At 34.7% G+C, this 17,875-nt stretch overlaps 1 long non-coding RNA gene across 1 annotated transcript in view; it reads right to left on the reverse strand.

Annotated features, from left to right (window-relative positions):
• Positions 1-17,875, reverse strand: part of LOC111757144 (uncharacterized) — a 69,273-nt gene that overhangs the window by 41,259 nt on the left and 10,139 nt on the right. The window contains exon 3 of the long non-coding RNA XR_002791515.2: positions 10,154-11,220. This is a non-coding gene — a long non-coding RNA (uncharacterized LOC111757144). The remainder of the gene's footprint in view (positions 1-10,153; positions 11,221-17,875) is intronic.

Below are 17,875 nucleotides of genomic sequence, written 5' to 3' on the forward strand. Positions count from 1 at the left end.
CATTTGAACTCACTATGCAGCTGAGACTGGCTCCAAAATTTTGGCAATTTCTTCCCTCAGTCTTCCTAGTGCTGGGATTATATACTGAAGGACCAGAAATTTAAGGGTTAAAAACAAGATGCTTTTTCTCAGCTAGAAACAGCTCTGGGCCTCATGACTCAGTCCTAACTCAGCCCTGCAGGGAGATCAAAGAAAACATCTGCAGCTGTGATATGCTCAGGCTGTGCTGTGCCAGGGAACTCAGAGATAGAGCCTGCCGATTACATTACTCAGGGTTGTAAAACACGTCAAACTTGAACCATACAGAAACCAGGTGTCCTAAAGATAAGTTGTGCAGAATAAGACAGTTAATTAACTCTGACCTGCTGGTCATCCCTTATGAGCTAACCAACCACAAATAGACAGACCGCCGACTATCCCGCTCTAACTGCTGTGATTGGCTTCTGTAAAAAAAACGCTTACATTGCGGTTTTTTCCCCCTTAAAATCACCAGCCTTGCCCCAACTCAGGGTTCTCCGTTTCCACCTCTTTGGAGGACCCCGTGCGCGCGGAATAATTAAAGATCCCTTTGTTCTTACATGAGAACAGAGCCCTTGGAGTCTCCTTAGCAACACCGGTCTTACATTCTTACAATACATTTGCACAATACCTGGTTAAATATAATCTTTATATTATAGCAAAACAATTAATTTGGATGACTATACCAATTAACACTTCTAGTAAAGCTATACTATCTTTGATCAAGCAAGATGCTTTATATATTATACAAAGATGATAATAGATATTGCATTTGTAAAATAATTTTTATATTATCTTGAGTTATGTAATGCCTTGGATGGTAATATGTTACCAAATTTAATGATATATTTATTCTCATCAAATGATTTAAATTAGCCTACTGTTAAACTATATGAACCACAAGCATTTGAGGTAATATCTTAACTGGTTATTTATCAATAAGACAATGTAAATAGAACTTTTAGAGGATAGTGTACACCTAAAATTTAACATAGAAGCATACGTATTAAATGAAATCATATGTAATCTTCATGTTATCAAGCCTTAAGGCTTTTATTAGTCCTATGTAAACCCTGAGCTTGTCAGTCTTTTATCTCATAATGTTTTAAGTGAATTCTGCTGCTCTGAAAACCTACATAAATTTTTTATGGGTATCTCAAAAAGAGCTATCTATTAGGGAAAAATGGGAAATTGCTGAACTCAAAAAATATTTTTCTTCAGTGAAGCAGTTTAAGGTGCTTTACCTGGTTAACACAGATTAAACAGGAGGACAAACATACAAAAAAATTTGCATTTAAATCACAGTGCAGTCTCAGATGTACAGTAGTACATCAGTTCATAATCTTAATTTGTTCTACGGTTTTGGAAAAGATGGCCATGTATGTGTTTGTTCACAAAAGATGACTGTACTCAAGTTTGTCACATAACACAATTTTCAAACAAAAACAAGATTTTGCTAAATGCTTTTGTTCACAAACCAAATAGTTTGAAAACAAAGGTGTCCATGAACCAAGTTACAACTGTATTTAATTCAAAACTATAATGCATCTTGTTTCTCTACGTGTCCACTCCTTGCTCTTGAATAGTGCTATTTTCTCCATCTTTGCCTAATGAACTCTACATATGCTGCTTTAGAACATGTCTTCACAGAGCCTTCAGCTTCACTCTCAAGGCTTTACACACAGATCTCTCAGGAACACATTGTCTGGCCTTGTGGTAGGAGACTAGAGTAAGGTAAAGCCTGGCAAAAACATAAGCATAATCTTGAATGTCATGAGACCTAGGGCACAAATACAGAACACAGAATCTGATCATTTTCTCGAATGCCAACCTCTGAATCATTGGAAAAATGCAATGTTCAATTTTTCATTTACATGTGATACAAAAATTAAGCAGGTCTTTGATAGGACAATTTAAATCTGACATTAGGATCAGAAGGCTTGATTCCTATGGGCAGCCAGCATTGGCAGGGAGATAGAGAAAGATCCAACCCTGCACACCTGCTGCCAACATCAAAAGACTTGCTTCCTGTGGGCAGCAAATGGAGGTAGGGAGACAGCCAGATTTAACACGTAGGTCCAAAGGCCCACATTTGAGATACTTGTTTTCTTCAGGCAGCCCATGCCCATCAAGACAGACAATCAGATAAAACAAACAAACAAACAAACAAACAAAAAAAAAACCTGTGTGCCTGCCATCCTTAGAGAACTCCTGATGCAGGCTGAGAGAAACATGGGGAAAATGCATCAAAAAACGTGATCCATCAATACACTGTATAAAAGAAACACATTTAACTCAAAAGGAAATTCATGGACTGAAAATTAAAGGAGATAAAACAAGTGTTTCATGAGGTGGGAGAGCAGAAAAAAGCAAAAGTAACTTGCCCATCAGCTAAAGAATGGATAAGAATGTTACGGTATTTTCATACAATGGAAAGCTATCAGCTACAAAGTAGGATAATCTCACGGCACTTGCAGGTAAATGGATGCAACTCAAGTTCATGCTCATGGGTGAAGTGATTTGGACTCAAACAAGTGAACACTAAGTTGTATCCCTAGCATAAAAATCTGAGTTAGTAGGATTCAAAAAGCACAACAGGTATTACAAAAGTGATAGAGGAGGAAGCACCTAAAAAGGGAAAGTGATAACAACTGTTAATTTCCTAATATCTTGTTTTGAATCCTGGTGTTGTTTTCATAATTTTATTCGGTTTGCTTTAATCTGTCATATTTTGTTAAATTTTACTGTGCCAGATGGTATGGGCAGCTATTTTGAAGAAAACAGGATGTATTATGCTAAGCATTGTTGATTTCCTGTTATCTTCTTTTGAAATCCTATAATGCTATCATTCTTTTGTTTTCATTATTTTTTGGGGGGGTGGTTTTATTATGTGTGGAACTATGAACAGCTATTTTGAACAAGAGACTTTATACTAGCCATTGATGATTTCCTATTATCTTGTTTTGAAGTCCAATAATACTTTCATTTGTTTGTTTTGATTGATTTCATTCTATTTTGTTCTGTTTGGTGTTATATTTGATAGTGTTATATTTGGAGAACTACTTTGAAGAAAACAAGAGACATGGTAGTCATTGTTGATTTCCTGTTGCCTTGTTTTGAAGTCCTTCAATTCTTTCATTCCTTTGTTTTGATTGGTTTTGTTCTCTTTTGTTTTGTCTAATGTGTGTGTGTGTGTGTGTGTAATAGCATGGAGAGCTATTTTGAAGGAAAGGAGAGACATGGTAGTCATTGTTGATTTCCTGTTTTGTTCTGATTTTCTTTATTGTTTTTTATCTGTTTTATTCTCTTTAAAATAAAAATACATGTAAAAATTCCAAATGATAATGAAGCAAAAAAAAAAAAAATCTTCTGTGTGACAGCACAGGATTTCAAAGGAAGATAGCAATTTAACAATGGTTGTTATATTGTATATCATTTTCCCAAAAATGCTTGCTCAGGCTACCAGATTCAGGCATGTGGGATTGGCCTAACAATATAATTTAATTTCTCTTTCAGCACTTTCTTTCCCTTTTTCTTTTCATTATTTGTTTATTTATTTATTTTTATTTGTATTTTAAAGGAAGTAAAACAAAGCAAATCAAAACAGAACAAAGTAGATTAGAGTAATAAAATGAAAATAACACAGTATGTTAGAAAAAGACAGCAGGAAATCAACAGTGGATACCAGGGCATCTCTTGATTTCTTCAAAATAGATGTCCAGATCTTCATACACAATTAGTTAATATACATCACAATAATACAAAAGGAGTGAAAACGCAAGAATCAGACTTAAGGCCTTTAAAGACCAGACACTAGGAAATCAATAATAGCTACCATAATGTCTCTTATTTTCTTCAAAATAGATGTACAATGTAAGTAATGATTCAAATATATAAAAATATGTGGTAATCATGATTCCCCATTATGTGGCCTTGAAGCCTTATAAAGTTTTCACTTATTAATTAGAAAGGCTTTATTCTGGGCTTCTTGATATGGAAATATTTGAAGCTATAGCATATGAAGTTTTATCCAAATATTTCAAGGAAAAAGACAGACACTATGGTAACTACTATTAAGTCGGGTTATTTGGTGGTGAAGTACTAGGTTGCTGAAACAGTCATGCTTTGACCTCTATTGTTATATTGTTATGTCCTGTTTTATCTCAATCTCTCCCTTATTCTTTAAAAAAATTATTTAGTTATTTCTTATGTTTGTTTTAATTAAGGGAAAAAATTTTAAAAATTAGGATATATAATAGTAACTCTTTTTGATTTCCTATTAACTTGTTTTGAAGTCCTGTAATACTCCTACGATCTTGTTTTGACTGATTAGACTGTTCCATTCTGTATGATAGTATCAAGTTTGAGGGTATAGGCAACTACTTTGAAGGCAATAAGATTCACTAAGATGCCCATTCTGGTTTGACTATTGTCTCCTTTGGAAGTCCTGTAATGTTTACAATGCCTAAGTTTTATTGGTCTTGTTCTCTACTGTTTTGTCAACTTTATAATATCTAATGAGATAGACAATTCTTTTAAGGAAACAAGAGACAACGTTGATAACCATTGTTGATAACCTTGTACTGTGTTCTACACCATGTGCTATGTCTATCCTTGGTTTTGACTGACAGCTTTGTTTTGCCATATTTGACTGTATTCTCTCCCTGCCAAAAAAGTAATAAGAACTAAGGAGTAATAAAATCCAAAATGTGTAAATTTTGTTGTAAAAAAGAGAGGTGAAAAAAAGAGCTCTAACGGATGTAACAGCAAGTGTGTTTAGGGGTGTTAAATAGCTGACTATATTAATGTTTTTGGATCATTGAACACAGCTGTTTGCAGTCTCCCTGTTTGAATGTCCACTTTGTATTCTCTGATACTGTGGTTTGAGCAACTATTTTCAAGATGATAATATGTAATCTATTAACAGGTGATTTCTTATTGCTATGTTTTTTTTTGTAGTTCTGTATTACGTGTACCCTTACAGCGCTTTGTTTTGTTTTGTGTTTTTCTTTTTCCTCTTAAATAAAATTTAAAAAAATAGATGTACATATCTTCATACATACTGAAATCAAATAATTGAAAACAGACTAAAACCAATAAAAACCAAGAATAAAAGCATTCTTGATTTTTGAATCAAAATGATAGGAAACCATTGATGGTTACCATGGTGTCTCATATTCTTCAGTGTAGTTGCTCATACTATCACACATACTAAAATCAAATCTTATGAATCCTTTAAGTGAAGTTCTAGGCATATATAAGCCTATGCATGAATATCTGTCCTTTCTGTACTACAGGGGAAAACAAAACAACAGATTAATAACTATAATTATGAGCTCAAAATAATAACAATGTAGGATTTCAAAACACAGTGGTAGGAAGATAACAATTTTTGTTTTGCATAGTTATCTTCATAAGACTTATTTGAATTACCAGATGTAGTCATGCAAAATTGATCTAATCCTATGGATTTTATGTTTTGTTCCAAGAACTGATAGAATTAGTAGCACAATCATCTTAGTAATCTTAGTGTATATATAAAAATTTATATTCTACTTTATTTCTCTTCCATTATTTCTCTATTTCCCTGTCTGGGTTATTTTTTTCCCTTTGAGAAGTTTCTCACCATTTCACAATATGTATTGAAGATATTCTATCTTATTTACACTTTCAGTTTCTTACACTAGGGACACCATACAGTATTTACACAGGTGAGTCTCATTTATTTCACTTATTAGTCTCAAGTCACATCCATTTACATATAAAAGCCTCAATATGTTCTCTCTCTCTCGCTCTCGCTCTCGCTCTCTCTCTCTCTCTCTCTCTCTCTCTCTCTCTCTCTCTCTCTCTCTCTCTCTCTTTGGTACAGGGGATCAAAATCACCACCTCATGCTTGCCAGGCAGGCACTTATACCACTGAGCTAAATCCACGACCCTTTCAATGTGTTCGTTCTTTATAGCTGAGTAGTAATCTATTGTATAAAAATACCAAATCTATTTTTCTCCATTCCTCTTTGAGATTTCTGTGAGATGAAACAACTTCTTAATAAGATGAGTTCTAAGTTACTGATTCTGGGAAGTATTTCCCATACAATTTGATTTTCTTCATGAATTCTCTGCTGACCCATATGTCTTCAAGATTTCTACCTATTCTGCCTTCCAGGAGATTTGGCATTTCTGTTTTAATAGTTTAGTGCATGGTGATAGGCATGGGTCTAATTTTAGTTTTTGGCATATGGAAAACCAGTTTTTCCCGCACCACCATTAAAGAGGCTATCTTTCTTCCAGTGAACATGTTTGGCCCCTTTGTTAAAGATAAGGTGGCTGAGTGTGTTTGTAGTTGTGGTTGTATCTTCTAATCTATTCCACTGATCTTCAGGTCTGTTTTTATGCCAGTACTGTGCTGATTTTATCACAGTATCTTTGTAGTATGACTTCAAGTCAGGGATTGTGATGCTTCCTGCCTTACCTTTGTTGCCCAGAATTGCCTATGCTATTCTAAGTCTCTTCTGATTCCAGATGAATTTTATGAATGATTTCTATATATCTGTGAGGTATATTAATGATATTTTGATGAAAACTGCATTAAATGTGTATAACAATTTTGGGAAAACAGTCACTTTCACAATGTCTGTTCTTCCTATCCATGAACAAGGAATGTCTCCATTTTTTGAGGTCCTTTTTGATTACTTTTTAAAGAGTTCTGTAATTCTCAGTGAATGGATGTTTAGCTTCCTTTGTTAGAATGATTCCTACATATTTCATTATTTGGATGCTACTAGGATGGCTGTGGTTTCTTTTATTTCTGTTTGTTGTTTGTGTAGAGGAATCCTATTGATTTTTGAGTGTTAACTTGGTACCTAGCTGCATTATTGAGTTTGTTTATTACTTGTAGAAGTTTTCCAATGGAGTTTTGGGAGTGTTCTATATAGAATACCATGCCATCTGCAAATAATGATAGTTTTTCTCTTACTTCCCTATCTTTATTCCTTTTAATTCTCTCTCTTGTTTAATTGCTCTCACTAGAATTTATAGCATTATATTGAACAGGAGCGGTGATAGTGGACAGCCTTGTCTTGTTTCTGATTTTAGAATGAAAATTTTCATTTTTTGACCATTTAATATGATGGTATCTGTTGATTTGTCATAGACAGCTTTTATCAGCTTAAGATGGAGACAGTCTATTTCAGTATTCCTTAAGGGTTCTTATGATGAATGAGTGTTGGGTTTTATCAAAAGATTTTTCTGCATCTATTGAAATGATCATGTGATTTTTATCTTTGGCCATATTGATATGACTTATTATGCTTATTTATTTACATATATTGATCCCATGATGAATCCCACTTTGTCATGGAATATGATCTTCTCAATGACTTGCTGCATTCTATTTGCCAGTATTTTAATGAGGATTTTTGTTGCATGTTCATTAGAGAGTTTGGCCTGTAGTTCTCATTTTTGGTTTGGTTTTTCTCTGGTTTTGGTATTAGGGTAATACTTGCTTCCAGCAAGAGGTTAGGGAGAATTGCTTCCCCTTCAATAACACTGAAGATTTTGAGGAATGTTGGCGTCAAGTCTTCCGTGAATTCAGCTGTGCATCCATCAGGACCTGAGCTTTTCTTTGTTGATAAGGTTTTAATCACATTTTCAGGTTAATTAACTGAAAATGATTTATTCATCAGTTTTATATCTTTTTGATTCAACTTTGGTAATTCATATGTTTCTAGGAATCTGTACATTTCTTCTGTGTCATCCACCCTATGAGAGTAAAGGCTTTTAAAGTAAGTATTGATGATCTGCTGTATTTCCACAGGGTCTGTAGTGATTTTACCCTTTTCATTCCTTATTGCATGAATTTGAGTGTTTTCTGTTCTTTTATTAATAATCTTGGCTAGAGGCTTTTCAATTTCATTTATTTTTTCAAAGAACCAACTCTTTGATTATTTATATCTTTATATCACTTTCTTAGTCTTTATTTCATTGATTTCTGCTCTGATCTTTATAAGTGCCCCCCTTCTTTTGGTTTTAAGCTTCACTGGAGTTGTAGCAGCACGTTGTTTATTTATGTTCATTCTGTTTTCCTGATGTGGGATTTCACTGCAATAAATTTCCCTCTGAGGACTGCTTTCATTGCATTTTACTGGTTCCGGTAAGATGTATTTGTATTTTCATTTACTTGTAGATATTATTTAATCACTTCTTTACTTTCTTCTATGATCTTTTGATTGTTCAGTAGTATATTATTTAATATCTATGTGTTTATAGTGTTTTTCCACTTTCTTTGTCATTAAATTTCAATTTTATAGCTCTATGATCAGATAATATGCATGGGGTAATTTCAATTCTTTTGCATTTACTTAAGCATGCTTTGTGGTCTAGTATATAGTCTCTTTTATAGAATGTCCCGTGTTCAACTGAGAAGAATGTATATTTTTGCTTGCAGGTTGAATATCCTGCAAACATCTACTAAGTTCATTTGTTCACAAGTTTAATTCAATTTTGTTATTTGTTTGCTGACTTTCTGTCTAGTTAATCTGTCTCTTTTTGTCAAAGGATGTTACTGTCTCCCATTATAATTGTGTTATTGCTTATTTGAGTTTTCATTTCTGTTAATATTTATTTTATATAAGTTGGTGCTCCCATATTCAGTGCATATATAATTAAGATTGTTATCTGTTCCTCTTGAAGTTTTCCCCTAACCAGTATTATTATCATTACCATATTATCAGTATCATTACCTTCTTTATTTCTTCTGATCATTCTGGTTTGAGATTCACATTGTCTGCAAACAGTACAGCTACCCCTGCTTTTGGGGGGAGGGTTCTTTTGAATGAAGTATTGTTTTCCATCCTTTGACTTTCAGTCTATGCATTTCCTTTAGGGTTAGATGGGTTTTTTGTTTACAGCATAAGGTTGGTTGTTGTTTCTTGAAATTCTGTCAGTTGTATCTTGATCCACCAATTTCTTTAAATTGGTATACTGAGGCCATTTTTATTAATGGATATAACTGATATATATATAGGCTCCTTTTTTGTCATGTTATCTTTTTGCTGTTGATTCTTTACAGTTCCCCTCTTTTTAATTGTCTTTCCTTTCCTCTATTGGTGTTCTTCAAGTTGTAGTTGTTTTTATGTCTATATAGAATACCTTTCAGTATTTTTTGAAGGGTTGGTTTGGTGGTCATGAAGTTCTTCAGCTGTTCATTGTCTTGGAAGTATCTTATTTCTCCATTAATTTTGAAGGACAGTTTTGCAAGTTATATCAATCTGGGTTGGAAGTCATTTTCCTTTAGGATTTGAAATAGTTCACTCCATGCTCTTCTTGACTTCATTGTTTGTGTTGAGAAGTCTGCTGTGATGCCAATGGGCTTTTCTTCATAGGTTATCTGTCTCTTTTTTCTAACAGTTTTTAATATTCTATTCTTATGAAATTCATAGATTTGTTTTGGTTATGGTTAATTGGAGTTCTATATGTATCACTTATCTGTATATCAGTTTCCTTTCCCATGTTTGGGTAATTTTCTAGTATTATTTCTGTGAACAGCCTTTTGATATCATTTGTTTTGTCACTTTTTCATTTACACATATAAATCTTATCTTGTTATTCTTTGCATCATCTTGTAGCCATTGAATTGTTAGTTCCTAATTCCTTGTTATTATTTTGAACATAGTAAAATATAATGTAACAAGACAGAACAAAGCCAATCATGACAATGCACTGAAATTGGTACAGAACTTTACAGCAGGATACCAGGATAATAGTAATAGGTACCAGTGTATATCTTGTTGTCTTCACAATAGTTGTCCATTCAATCAGATATAGCAAAATCAAACCAAAAGCAGAATATTATAAAACTGATCAAAACAGAATATCAAATAGAGCAAAAACAATTAATCAGAAAAAAGCAAAAATAGTGAAATAACATTTGCCTTCAAACAGAAGATAGAAGGAAATCCCTCATATTTTTTATATTGCATATAGTTATCCTCCTAAGAGATACTCAGACCTCTAGTTGCTAACAGGAGTGGTGGGGCATGGGATGTTTGATTCTCAACCCATGTGCCAGGAGCCTCATGGGAGACACTGACTGGTTCCCTTCCTTGCTCACCTGCTAGGCTACGCCAGGGCCACTTACCAGGAAGGGAGGTATGTTGCTTTTTCCTCCTTGTTATTTTTAAAAGATCTTTCCTTTCTTGTTCAGTAGCTGCAGTCTTGTTCTCTAGGTGTGAAAACCTGTCTTCACATTCATTCAAGTGATTTTGCCAGCTTTTGATGTTTTTTTTTTTTTTTAATTTCTTGGGTATCTCCTTGAATCTGCTTCATGCATTCTATTGCTTTCTTATGTTGTTCATGCAAGGTTTCTATCTTTTTGTAGTGTTCTTCAACTTTTTAAAACTATGTTTATCATTTCTTCTTTGATCTGGGAGATTATTTATGATCTGAGTTCCTTTACAGCTTCATGGAGTTGTTTCTTTACTTCAGTTGCTATCATTTCAGTAATTCCAGGTTTATGGCTTATATTTTCTAGGCTCATTTGGGATGCACTGGAGGTTTGAAATTGCATTTTGCTCTTTCATGTTGTCATTTTCCTGTATTCCATGGATCCCTAGGGGCATTTAACAGCTCACCAGGTGGGGGTTGTGCACTGGATGGAATTTCAACACACCCCATGTAGCTCAACAAAGCTCCCTGGCTGCTTGAGGTCACTGAATAGGGCCCTACCTGTTTCTGAGTAGCATAGTAAGGCTGAATGGTATGTGGGGTATACTGGGCAGGCTTTCAGCTCACACCACATAGCACATCAAATCTCCCAGGCTTCTTGGGGTCTCTGGGTGTGGCTCCAACAGGTTCCAAGCAAAGAGCTACCACTGCACAGCTAGGTAGTAATCATTCTGGTGAGTTTCTGCTTACATATGCAAAGCCCAGTTACCTGGAATTCACTGGGTGGGGCACAGCGAGGACCAAATAGGCTGCACATGACTGTGGCCCTTTTTGATATGACTGTTTGGTTTTTCATCATTTTTAAATAGAGGACCAAAAGGAAACAAAGTGGGACTTATTCTGATGGAGCATCAGGGAAATTTACCTTGTCACTGAGGGACTAGGCCACATATAGTTTTTTGGCAGTGCCTTCAGAAGAAAAGAAAATGCATTCAGATAAGGGGAGACTTGTGAACTTCAAAAAGTTGCTTTCTGTCAACCCTATAAAAATAAGCAGAGATATAGTGATTATGAAAGGGCATTCTTATCAATGATTGCCTAAAAATAAAAAGTCCTTCCATGCCTATCCTATCCTGATTTTAGTTTATTAGATATCAAGAGATATATATCTAGATTTAATCTTCTATATGTAAATAGGCAGTTTTCCTAGAACTGCTTGCTAAAGAGGTTGTCTTTTCTCCAGCATCGTTTTCAATCTTTGTCAACAATCAGATGGTTGAATGGGCCTGGATTTGCTCCTGGACCTTCTATTTTATTCCATTCATCAACATTTCTGCTTTTGTTCCAGAACAATGGGATGCAAAAACACAAAAATGACCCCATGATTTGCAGACAGCTTTAGTTTATGATGAGGGAGAATGATTGAGGTCATTTCCAAAACATCAGGAACCAAAGGGAGGGATGTTTTGCTTGGATTTCAAAGAAGAAAAGTACAAAGGTAGAGTACTTGACTATCTTTGGGTCTTACAGTATGCATCATAGTTACCAGCCATATATCACAGTGACCAGCAATTTATCTTATTTTTATTTATTTATTTTTTTAACCAGCAATTTCTAGGAGACAGAAGCAACTGAAACTGCAATAGGAATGTGAGGAACTAACAAACTGATGTATACTGACAGGAAGGACCATTTTCTGTTACACCAGTACCTTACTGCTTTGGTTTGGTGGTCATGTATTTGAAAATTGATTCAATCAATTTTTAAATGTATTTTTACAGATTCTATTGGCTGGGTTAGAAGGCTTTTTTGGTTTTTGCAGAGCATGAGGTAGGTGGGTGACTTGCATCACGGCAAACTTTTCAGGTCTTTAAGGTTTGTGTTGAGAAATCTGCTCTACTTCTGTTGGGTTTATAGGTGACTTATTGTTTCTCTCTAATAGCTTTATAGATTCTTTGTGCTCATTTTTGGGATTTTTGCCTGTGAGGTGTCATGGACAATATTTTTTCTAATATTAGCTATTTGGGGTTCTATATGTTTCATTTATTTGCATTTGTGATATTTTCCACCAACTTTGAAAGTTTCCTGGTATTTCTGTAAACAGTTTTTTTTTTTTTTATGCCATTTGTACCATCTTGGTTTTTCTGCTAATTCTAGTGAACTTTTGATTAGTCATCTTTACATCATCTGGCAACATCTGGATCCATTTTCTATATTCTCTTGTTGTTTTTAAGGGTTTTTTTTTTCTGAGTATAAAGTCAGCTGCATCTGCATTACCTTCTAGTTCTAACACTGTTCTTATATAGGTCATATTACTGATACTTTCAATAGCATTTGTTATCACTAGGGTTATTTTAAGTACATTTTCATGGACCCTAATTCTTTGTTAAAACAGTTGTTATTGTTTTAATTTGCTCTTCTGTTTTTACTCAACTTGTTTTTAATTATTGTGTTCTGTAAGTTTGCCACTGACAAACAGATAAGTGATGCATGTATAACTCCAAACAGTCATAAATAAAATAAACCTACACCCACACATATAATAATCAAGATCCCAGAAATTCAGCACAAGAACACATTACTAAAAGCTGTTAGAGAAAAGATAACCTAATGGGCTAACCTATCAAGGAAAGTCCATTAGAATCATGGTCAACTTGTCAACAGAAACCCTCAAGTCAAGATGAGCTTAGAGTGAAATAATTCAAGCTTTGAAAGAAAACAACTTTCAACCCAGATTGACTTACCCTACAAAAATTTCTTTGAAAATTAGTGGAGAAATAAGATGCTTTCATGACAAAGAACAACTACTAAAAGGCATACTAGAAAGAGACAAAAATGACTACAATTCTCAGAATAACAACAGAAAGAAACCACCAGGCAGTAGAAGCAATAAAGGAGAAAAGCAGGGAACCAAAAACAGGAAAATAACAATGTTAAGCCAGCACATATGAGTTATAACTATCAATGTAAATGGATTTAATTCACCAATTAAAAGAAGCAGATTGACAGAATGGCTCAAGAAACAGGATCCAAAAATATGCTGTATACAAGAAACACATCTGACTCAAAGGAAACTCATAGACTCAAAATCAAAGGATGGATAACAATATTCCACGTGACAATAACCCAGAAAAAGGGGCTGGGGATTTAGCTCAGCGGCATAAGCACCTATCTTGCAAGCAGGCGGTCATGAATTCGATCCCCGGTACCGATTAAAATGAAAAAGACAAAAAAAAAAAAAAAAAAAGAACCCAGAAAAAAAGCAGTGGTAGCTATTCTGTTTGCAGACAATAGGTACTGCAAACCAAAAATGATAATAAGAGAAAATGAAGGACACTACATACTTCTTTGGGGAAAAATAAGAAGAGATAACAATCATAAATATTTATGTAGCAAAAATAGAAGAACCCAACTATATACAACAAATATTAATAGAAATGAAAAAACCAAGTAGTAATAACACAATTGTAATAGGGGACCTTTAGCAGGTCCCCCAGGGGCCCATTGTCATAAAGAGATAGATTATCTGAACAAAAAGTCAGCAAAGAAACAACTGCATCAAACCTGTCAACAGGTACTGATACTTTAAGATATTAGAGAGTATTGCACCCAACAGCATCAGAATACAGATTGTGCTCAGCTTCACATGGGGCATTCTCTAAAATAGCTAAATGCAATGTCAACACTCAAAAATCAATAGTATTCCTGTACACAAACAAAAAACTCACTGAGAGAGAAATTAGGGAAATAATAATGCTTTCATAATAGCATGTAACAATAGAAATGCTTAGGAATCAACCTAAGAAGAGATGTAAAGATGTATATATTGTAAACTATTGCATTCTCAAAAAAGGATATTGAAGAGGATGTCAGAAAATGGAAAGATTTCCCTTGCTCTTGGACAGGAAAAACTGACAGAGGAAAAATGGCCATACTCCCAAAACTGTTATAAGATTTAATGCAATTACAATCAAAATATCATTAACATACCTCACGGATCTAGAGAAAACATTCCAGAATTCATTTGAAAACAGAAGAGACCAAGAATAGCAGAGGAAATCCTGAGCAACAAAGGCAAGGCAGGAAGCATCACAATTCCAGATTTGAAATTATACTTGAAAGCTACAAGATAAAATCAGCATAGTACTGGCAACAAGAATGGATTTGAAGATGAATGGCACAGATTAGAAGATTCAGACTCAATTACAAAGACACTCAGCCACCTAATCTTTGATAAAGGGACTAAACATGTTTATTCAAAGAACGATACCCTCTCCTACAAATGGTTGTGGAAATATTGTATTTCCATATGCCAAAGACTAAAACTAAATCCATGTCTATCACTATGCACTAAAGTAAAAATGGATCAAAGATCTAAATATTAAAATAGAAACACCAAATGTACTGGAAGACAAAGTAGGAAGAAATTTTGAATAGGGGTAGGCAGGGAGTTCATGACGAAACTGCAAAGGACAGAGGAACTAATTCAAAGAATCAACAAGTAGTATCTCATCTTATGAAAAAGTTTTCACATGTCAAAAGAAATCTCCAACAGAGTGAAAAGAAAACTCACAAAATGGGAAAGAATTTTAGTTAGCTGTCCCTCAAACCAAGGATTTATATCTAGAACATATAAAGAATTGAAAAACATCTGGCCTCCCAAATTCAAAGACCCAGTCCAAAAATGAACATCTGAGATGACCACACACTTCTCAGATGAAGAATTACAAATGGCAAATAAACACATGAAGAAGTGTTCAACATCACTGGTCATTCCAGAAATACAAATTGAAATAATATTGGGATTCCATCTCACTCCAGAAAAAATGGCTGCCATCAAGAAATCAACCAATAACAAATGTTGGCAGGGCTGTGGGGAAAAAGGAACACTTCTCCATTGTTGGTGGGAGTGTAGACTGGCAAAATCACTGTGAAAATCATTGTGGAGATTCCTCACAAAACTAGGTTTGAATGTCCCATTTAATCCAGCTATTCCCATTTTGGGTGTTTTCCCAGAAAAATTGCAAATGTTGAGTTGGTGATTAAGTTCAGTGGCTTAAGCCCCTGCCTTGCAAGTGTGCGGTCATGAGTTCAATTCCTGGTACTGATAAAACAAAAGTAAACAGTGAGAAAAAATTGAAAATATTGTGCTATAGTGATGTATGTGCATCCCTGTTTATAGCAACACAATTTGTAGTAGCCAAATCTTGGAAACAACTCAAATTTCTAGCAGAATGGATAAAAAAAAATGTGGTATTTTTATACAATGAAATATTACTAAACTATAATGATAGATAATCTTAATGCTTTTATAGGTTAATGGAGCCAACTTGAGACCATATTCACAAATGAAATGAATCAAACTCACATATGTAAATATTGGATTCTTTCTAGTGTAAAAAAAAATTGAAAGATCAATAAGATCCAAAATGTACAATAGATATTGTGATAATGAAAGGGTAAGAAAATGCTCAAAATGAAAGAACTGTGATAGGGAAAAGAGAAAAGGAAAGAGAAAAGATTGTATGCATATACATATATATATATATATATATATATATATATATATATATATATGTATGCTTCTATATATATGCAAGATATGTAACTATAGTACAAATCTCTGTTAGTTCATCAAAAAGAACAGTTTGTGCTTTCATTGTTTGATTGTTTTTATTACTAAATCTAGTAACTGAAATAACTACTTCTAGCATAACAATATGTAATACGTTAACTAGTGTTGATTTTCTATTGTTTTTTTAAATTGTGTGTCATTCCTATCCTTTTTTATTCTGATTCTTAAAATTAAAAAATTAAAAGAATCAGAAATAAATTCATTTTATGCTTACTTCTGTAAAATTGAAAACCGTAATATGTTATCAAAAATTTAAAGGAATTATAGATATGTAAAATTTTAGTGCTTTGTAGGGTTATCAGAGATGCTATTGCAATTTCCTATATATAAAAGAATCAAAGTCAATGAAATGATACTACTTACATTAAAATACTTCTAAAGGCTGAGGATTTAACTCAGCAGCATAAGCACCTGCCTGGCAAGTGTAAGGTCATGAGTTTAATCCCCAGTACCAAAATAAAATAAAATAAAATAAAATAATTCTATATACAAGTTTTGTGTAATAATAATTTGTGGTGAACATACATGTGCATTTACAAATAAAAATATCTCTGATTTGCATTATACTCAAAACTGGGCTACAAAGTTATCTCATTATAAAGCTACAGTAATTGTAATGGGAAGGTGAGCAAGAGATGGAAATACTGGAGAGGAAGGTGGCAAGATGGCAGATCAATAAGCAGCAAAGTAAAGAACCTCTCTGAGAGAAACATCTCAGATGCTGGAAAATAGCATCCTGGAGAAGACTAGAAGGAAGGAGATGGATCCTCTCAACGCAGGAAGAAACTAAAGGGGGAAAAAAAAGAAAGAAAAAAAAAGAAAAATGGAAGGCTGTAGCCAGACACACTCTCCCCAGAGTCAGTCCCACTGTGTACCAAATGCCACTGGAATCCAAAGATGTGTGGTCGTGGTGAAGTTGGAGGTTGGCAATCCTGAGGGCCTCAGTGAGAGGACGTGGTCATGGAGGAGAGAGAGGGAGTGGAGAACAGCACCAGCTCAGAGATCTACACTGGCTCACAGTGAGTGGGGGAAAAATCAGTCCTACAAGAGTGGGCAATTGGTCAGGCAACATTTTGGAGTCAGGCAGGATAATCCCAGAACCAGAACTGCAGAGGCTTCAGTCAGCCACTCTTAATGCAAAGCAGATTGGTGAGAATTGCTTGGACTGAGTCTTGTCCCTGTGTGTGATCCCATAGCCAAGGCTGAGGTTTTCCTGAAGTTACCCCTAACCGGCCACATCTGCATGGCATACACTAACATGGTGAATACTCCCAGTGGTTGACCAGCTGAGAAGGGAGGGGCCAGCCTGACCGACCTCTGATTATACTTCAGTGGTTATCAGCAGACTGGGTAGGGCAACAATCCCTAGCCAACTTGGTTCATAGGAATCAACCAATACAGGAAGTGCCCAGAATCCCCACTACCCACTTTATGGAAGAAACTAGAAACATGACAAGAGGAAGAAACAAAAGGAAGTCTCCAGCCTCTAACGCAAACAATACTGAGCCAGGAGAGGTAAAGACAGAAGAGATCGGGGATTGCACACCTGCAATTTCTGAAGAAGCAGCACCTGACATAAAGAAATATCTTTGTGACATTATAAATACTAATACGAGTAAAGGAAGATATAAGAAAAATAATAAAACAAATGCTAAGCACCTCTCAAGAAGACACCGATGGAAGACTGGAGGAGCAGAGAAAAAGGAGGGAAACCTTTGATGAAGAATATTTAAAAAATCTAGACTACATGAAACAGAGTCAAAGAGATTATCAAGGAATTAAAAACTCCATTGAAAGCTGGCAAAACTGCTTGAAAGAAACTAAAGACAGACTATCAAACCTTGAAGACAGGTTTGCAACTTGTGGTCATGAAAGAAAAGATTTCTGAAAAGTAACAAGGATCCAGGAAGTAACAATACAAAGGATAGAATATGACAAGAGGATGTGTATATTAAGAATAAAAACTGTGGGGGCTGGGGATTTAACTCAGCGGCATAAGCACCTGCCTTCCAAGCAGATGGTCATGAGTTCGATCCCCGATACTGATAAAAAAAAAAAAAA

The sequence above is a fragment of the Cavia porcellus genome, unplaced genomic scaffold, assembly GCF_034190915.1.
Source record: "Cavia porcellus strain 051 isolate PalLab524CR breed Dunkin Hartley unplaced genomic scaffold, mCavPor4.1 scaffold_3, whole genome shotgun sequence".
Classification (NCBI taxonomy): Eukaryota; Metazoa; Chordata; class Mammalia; order Rodentia; family Caviidae; genus Cavia; species Cavia porcellus.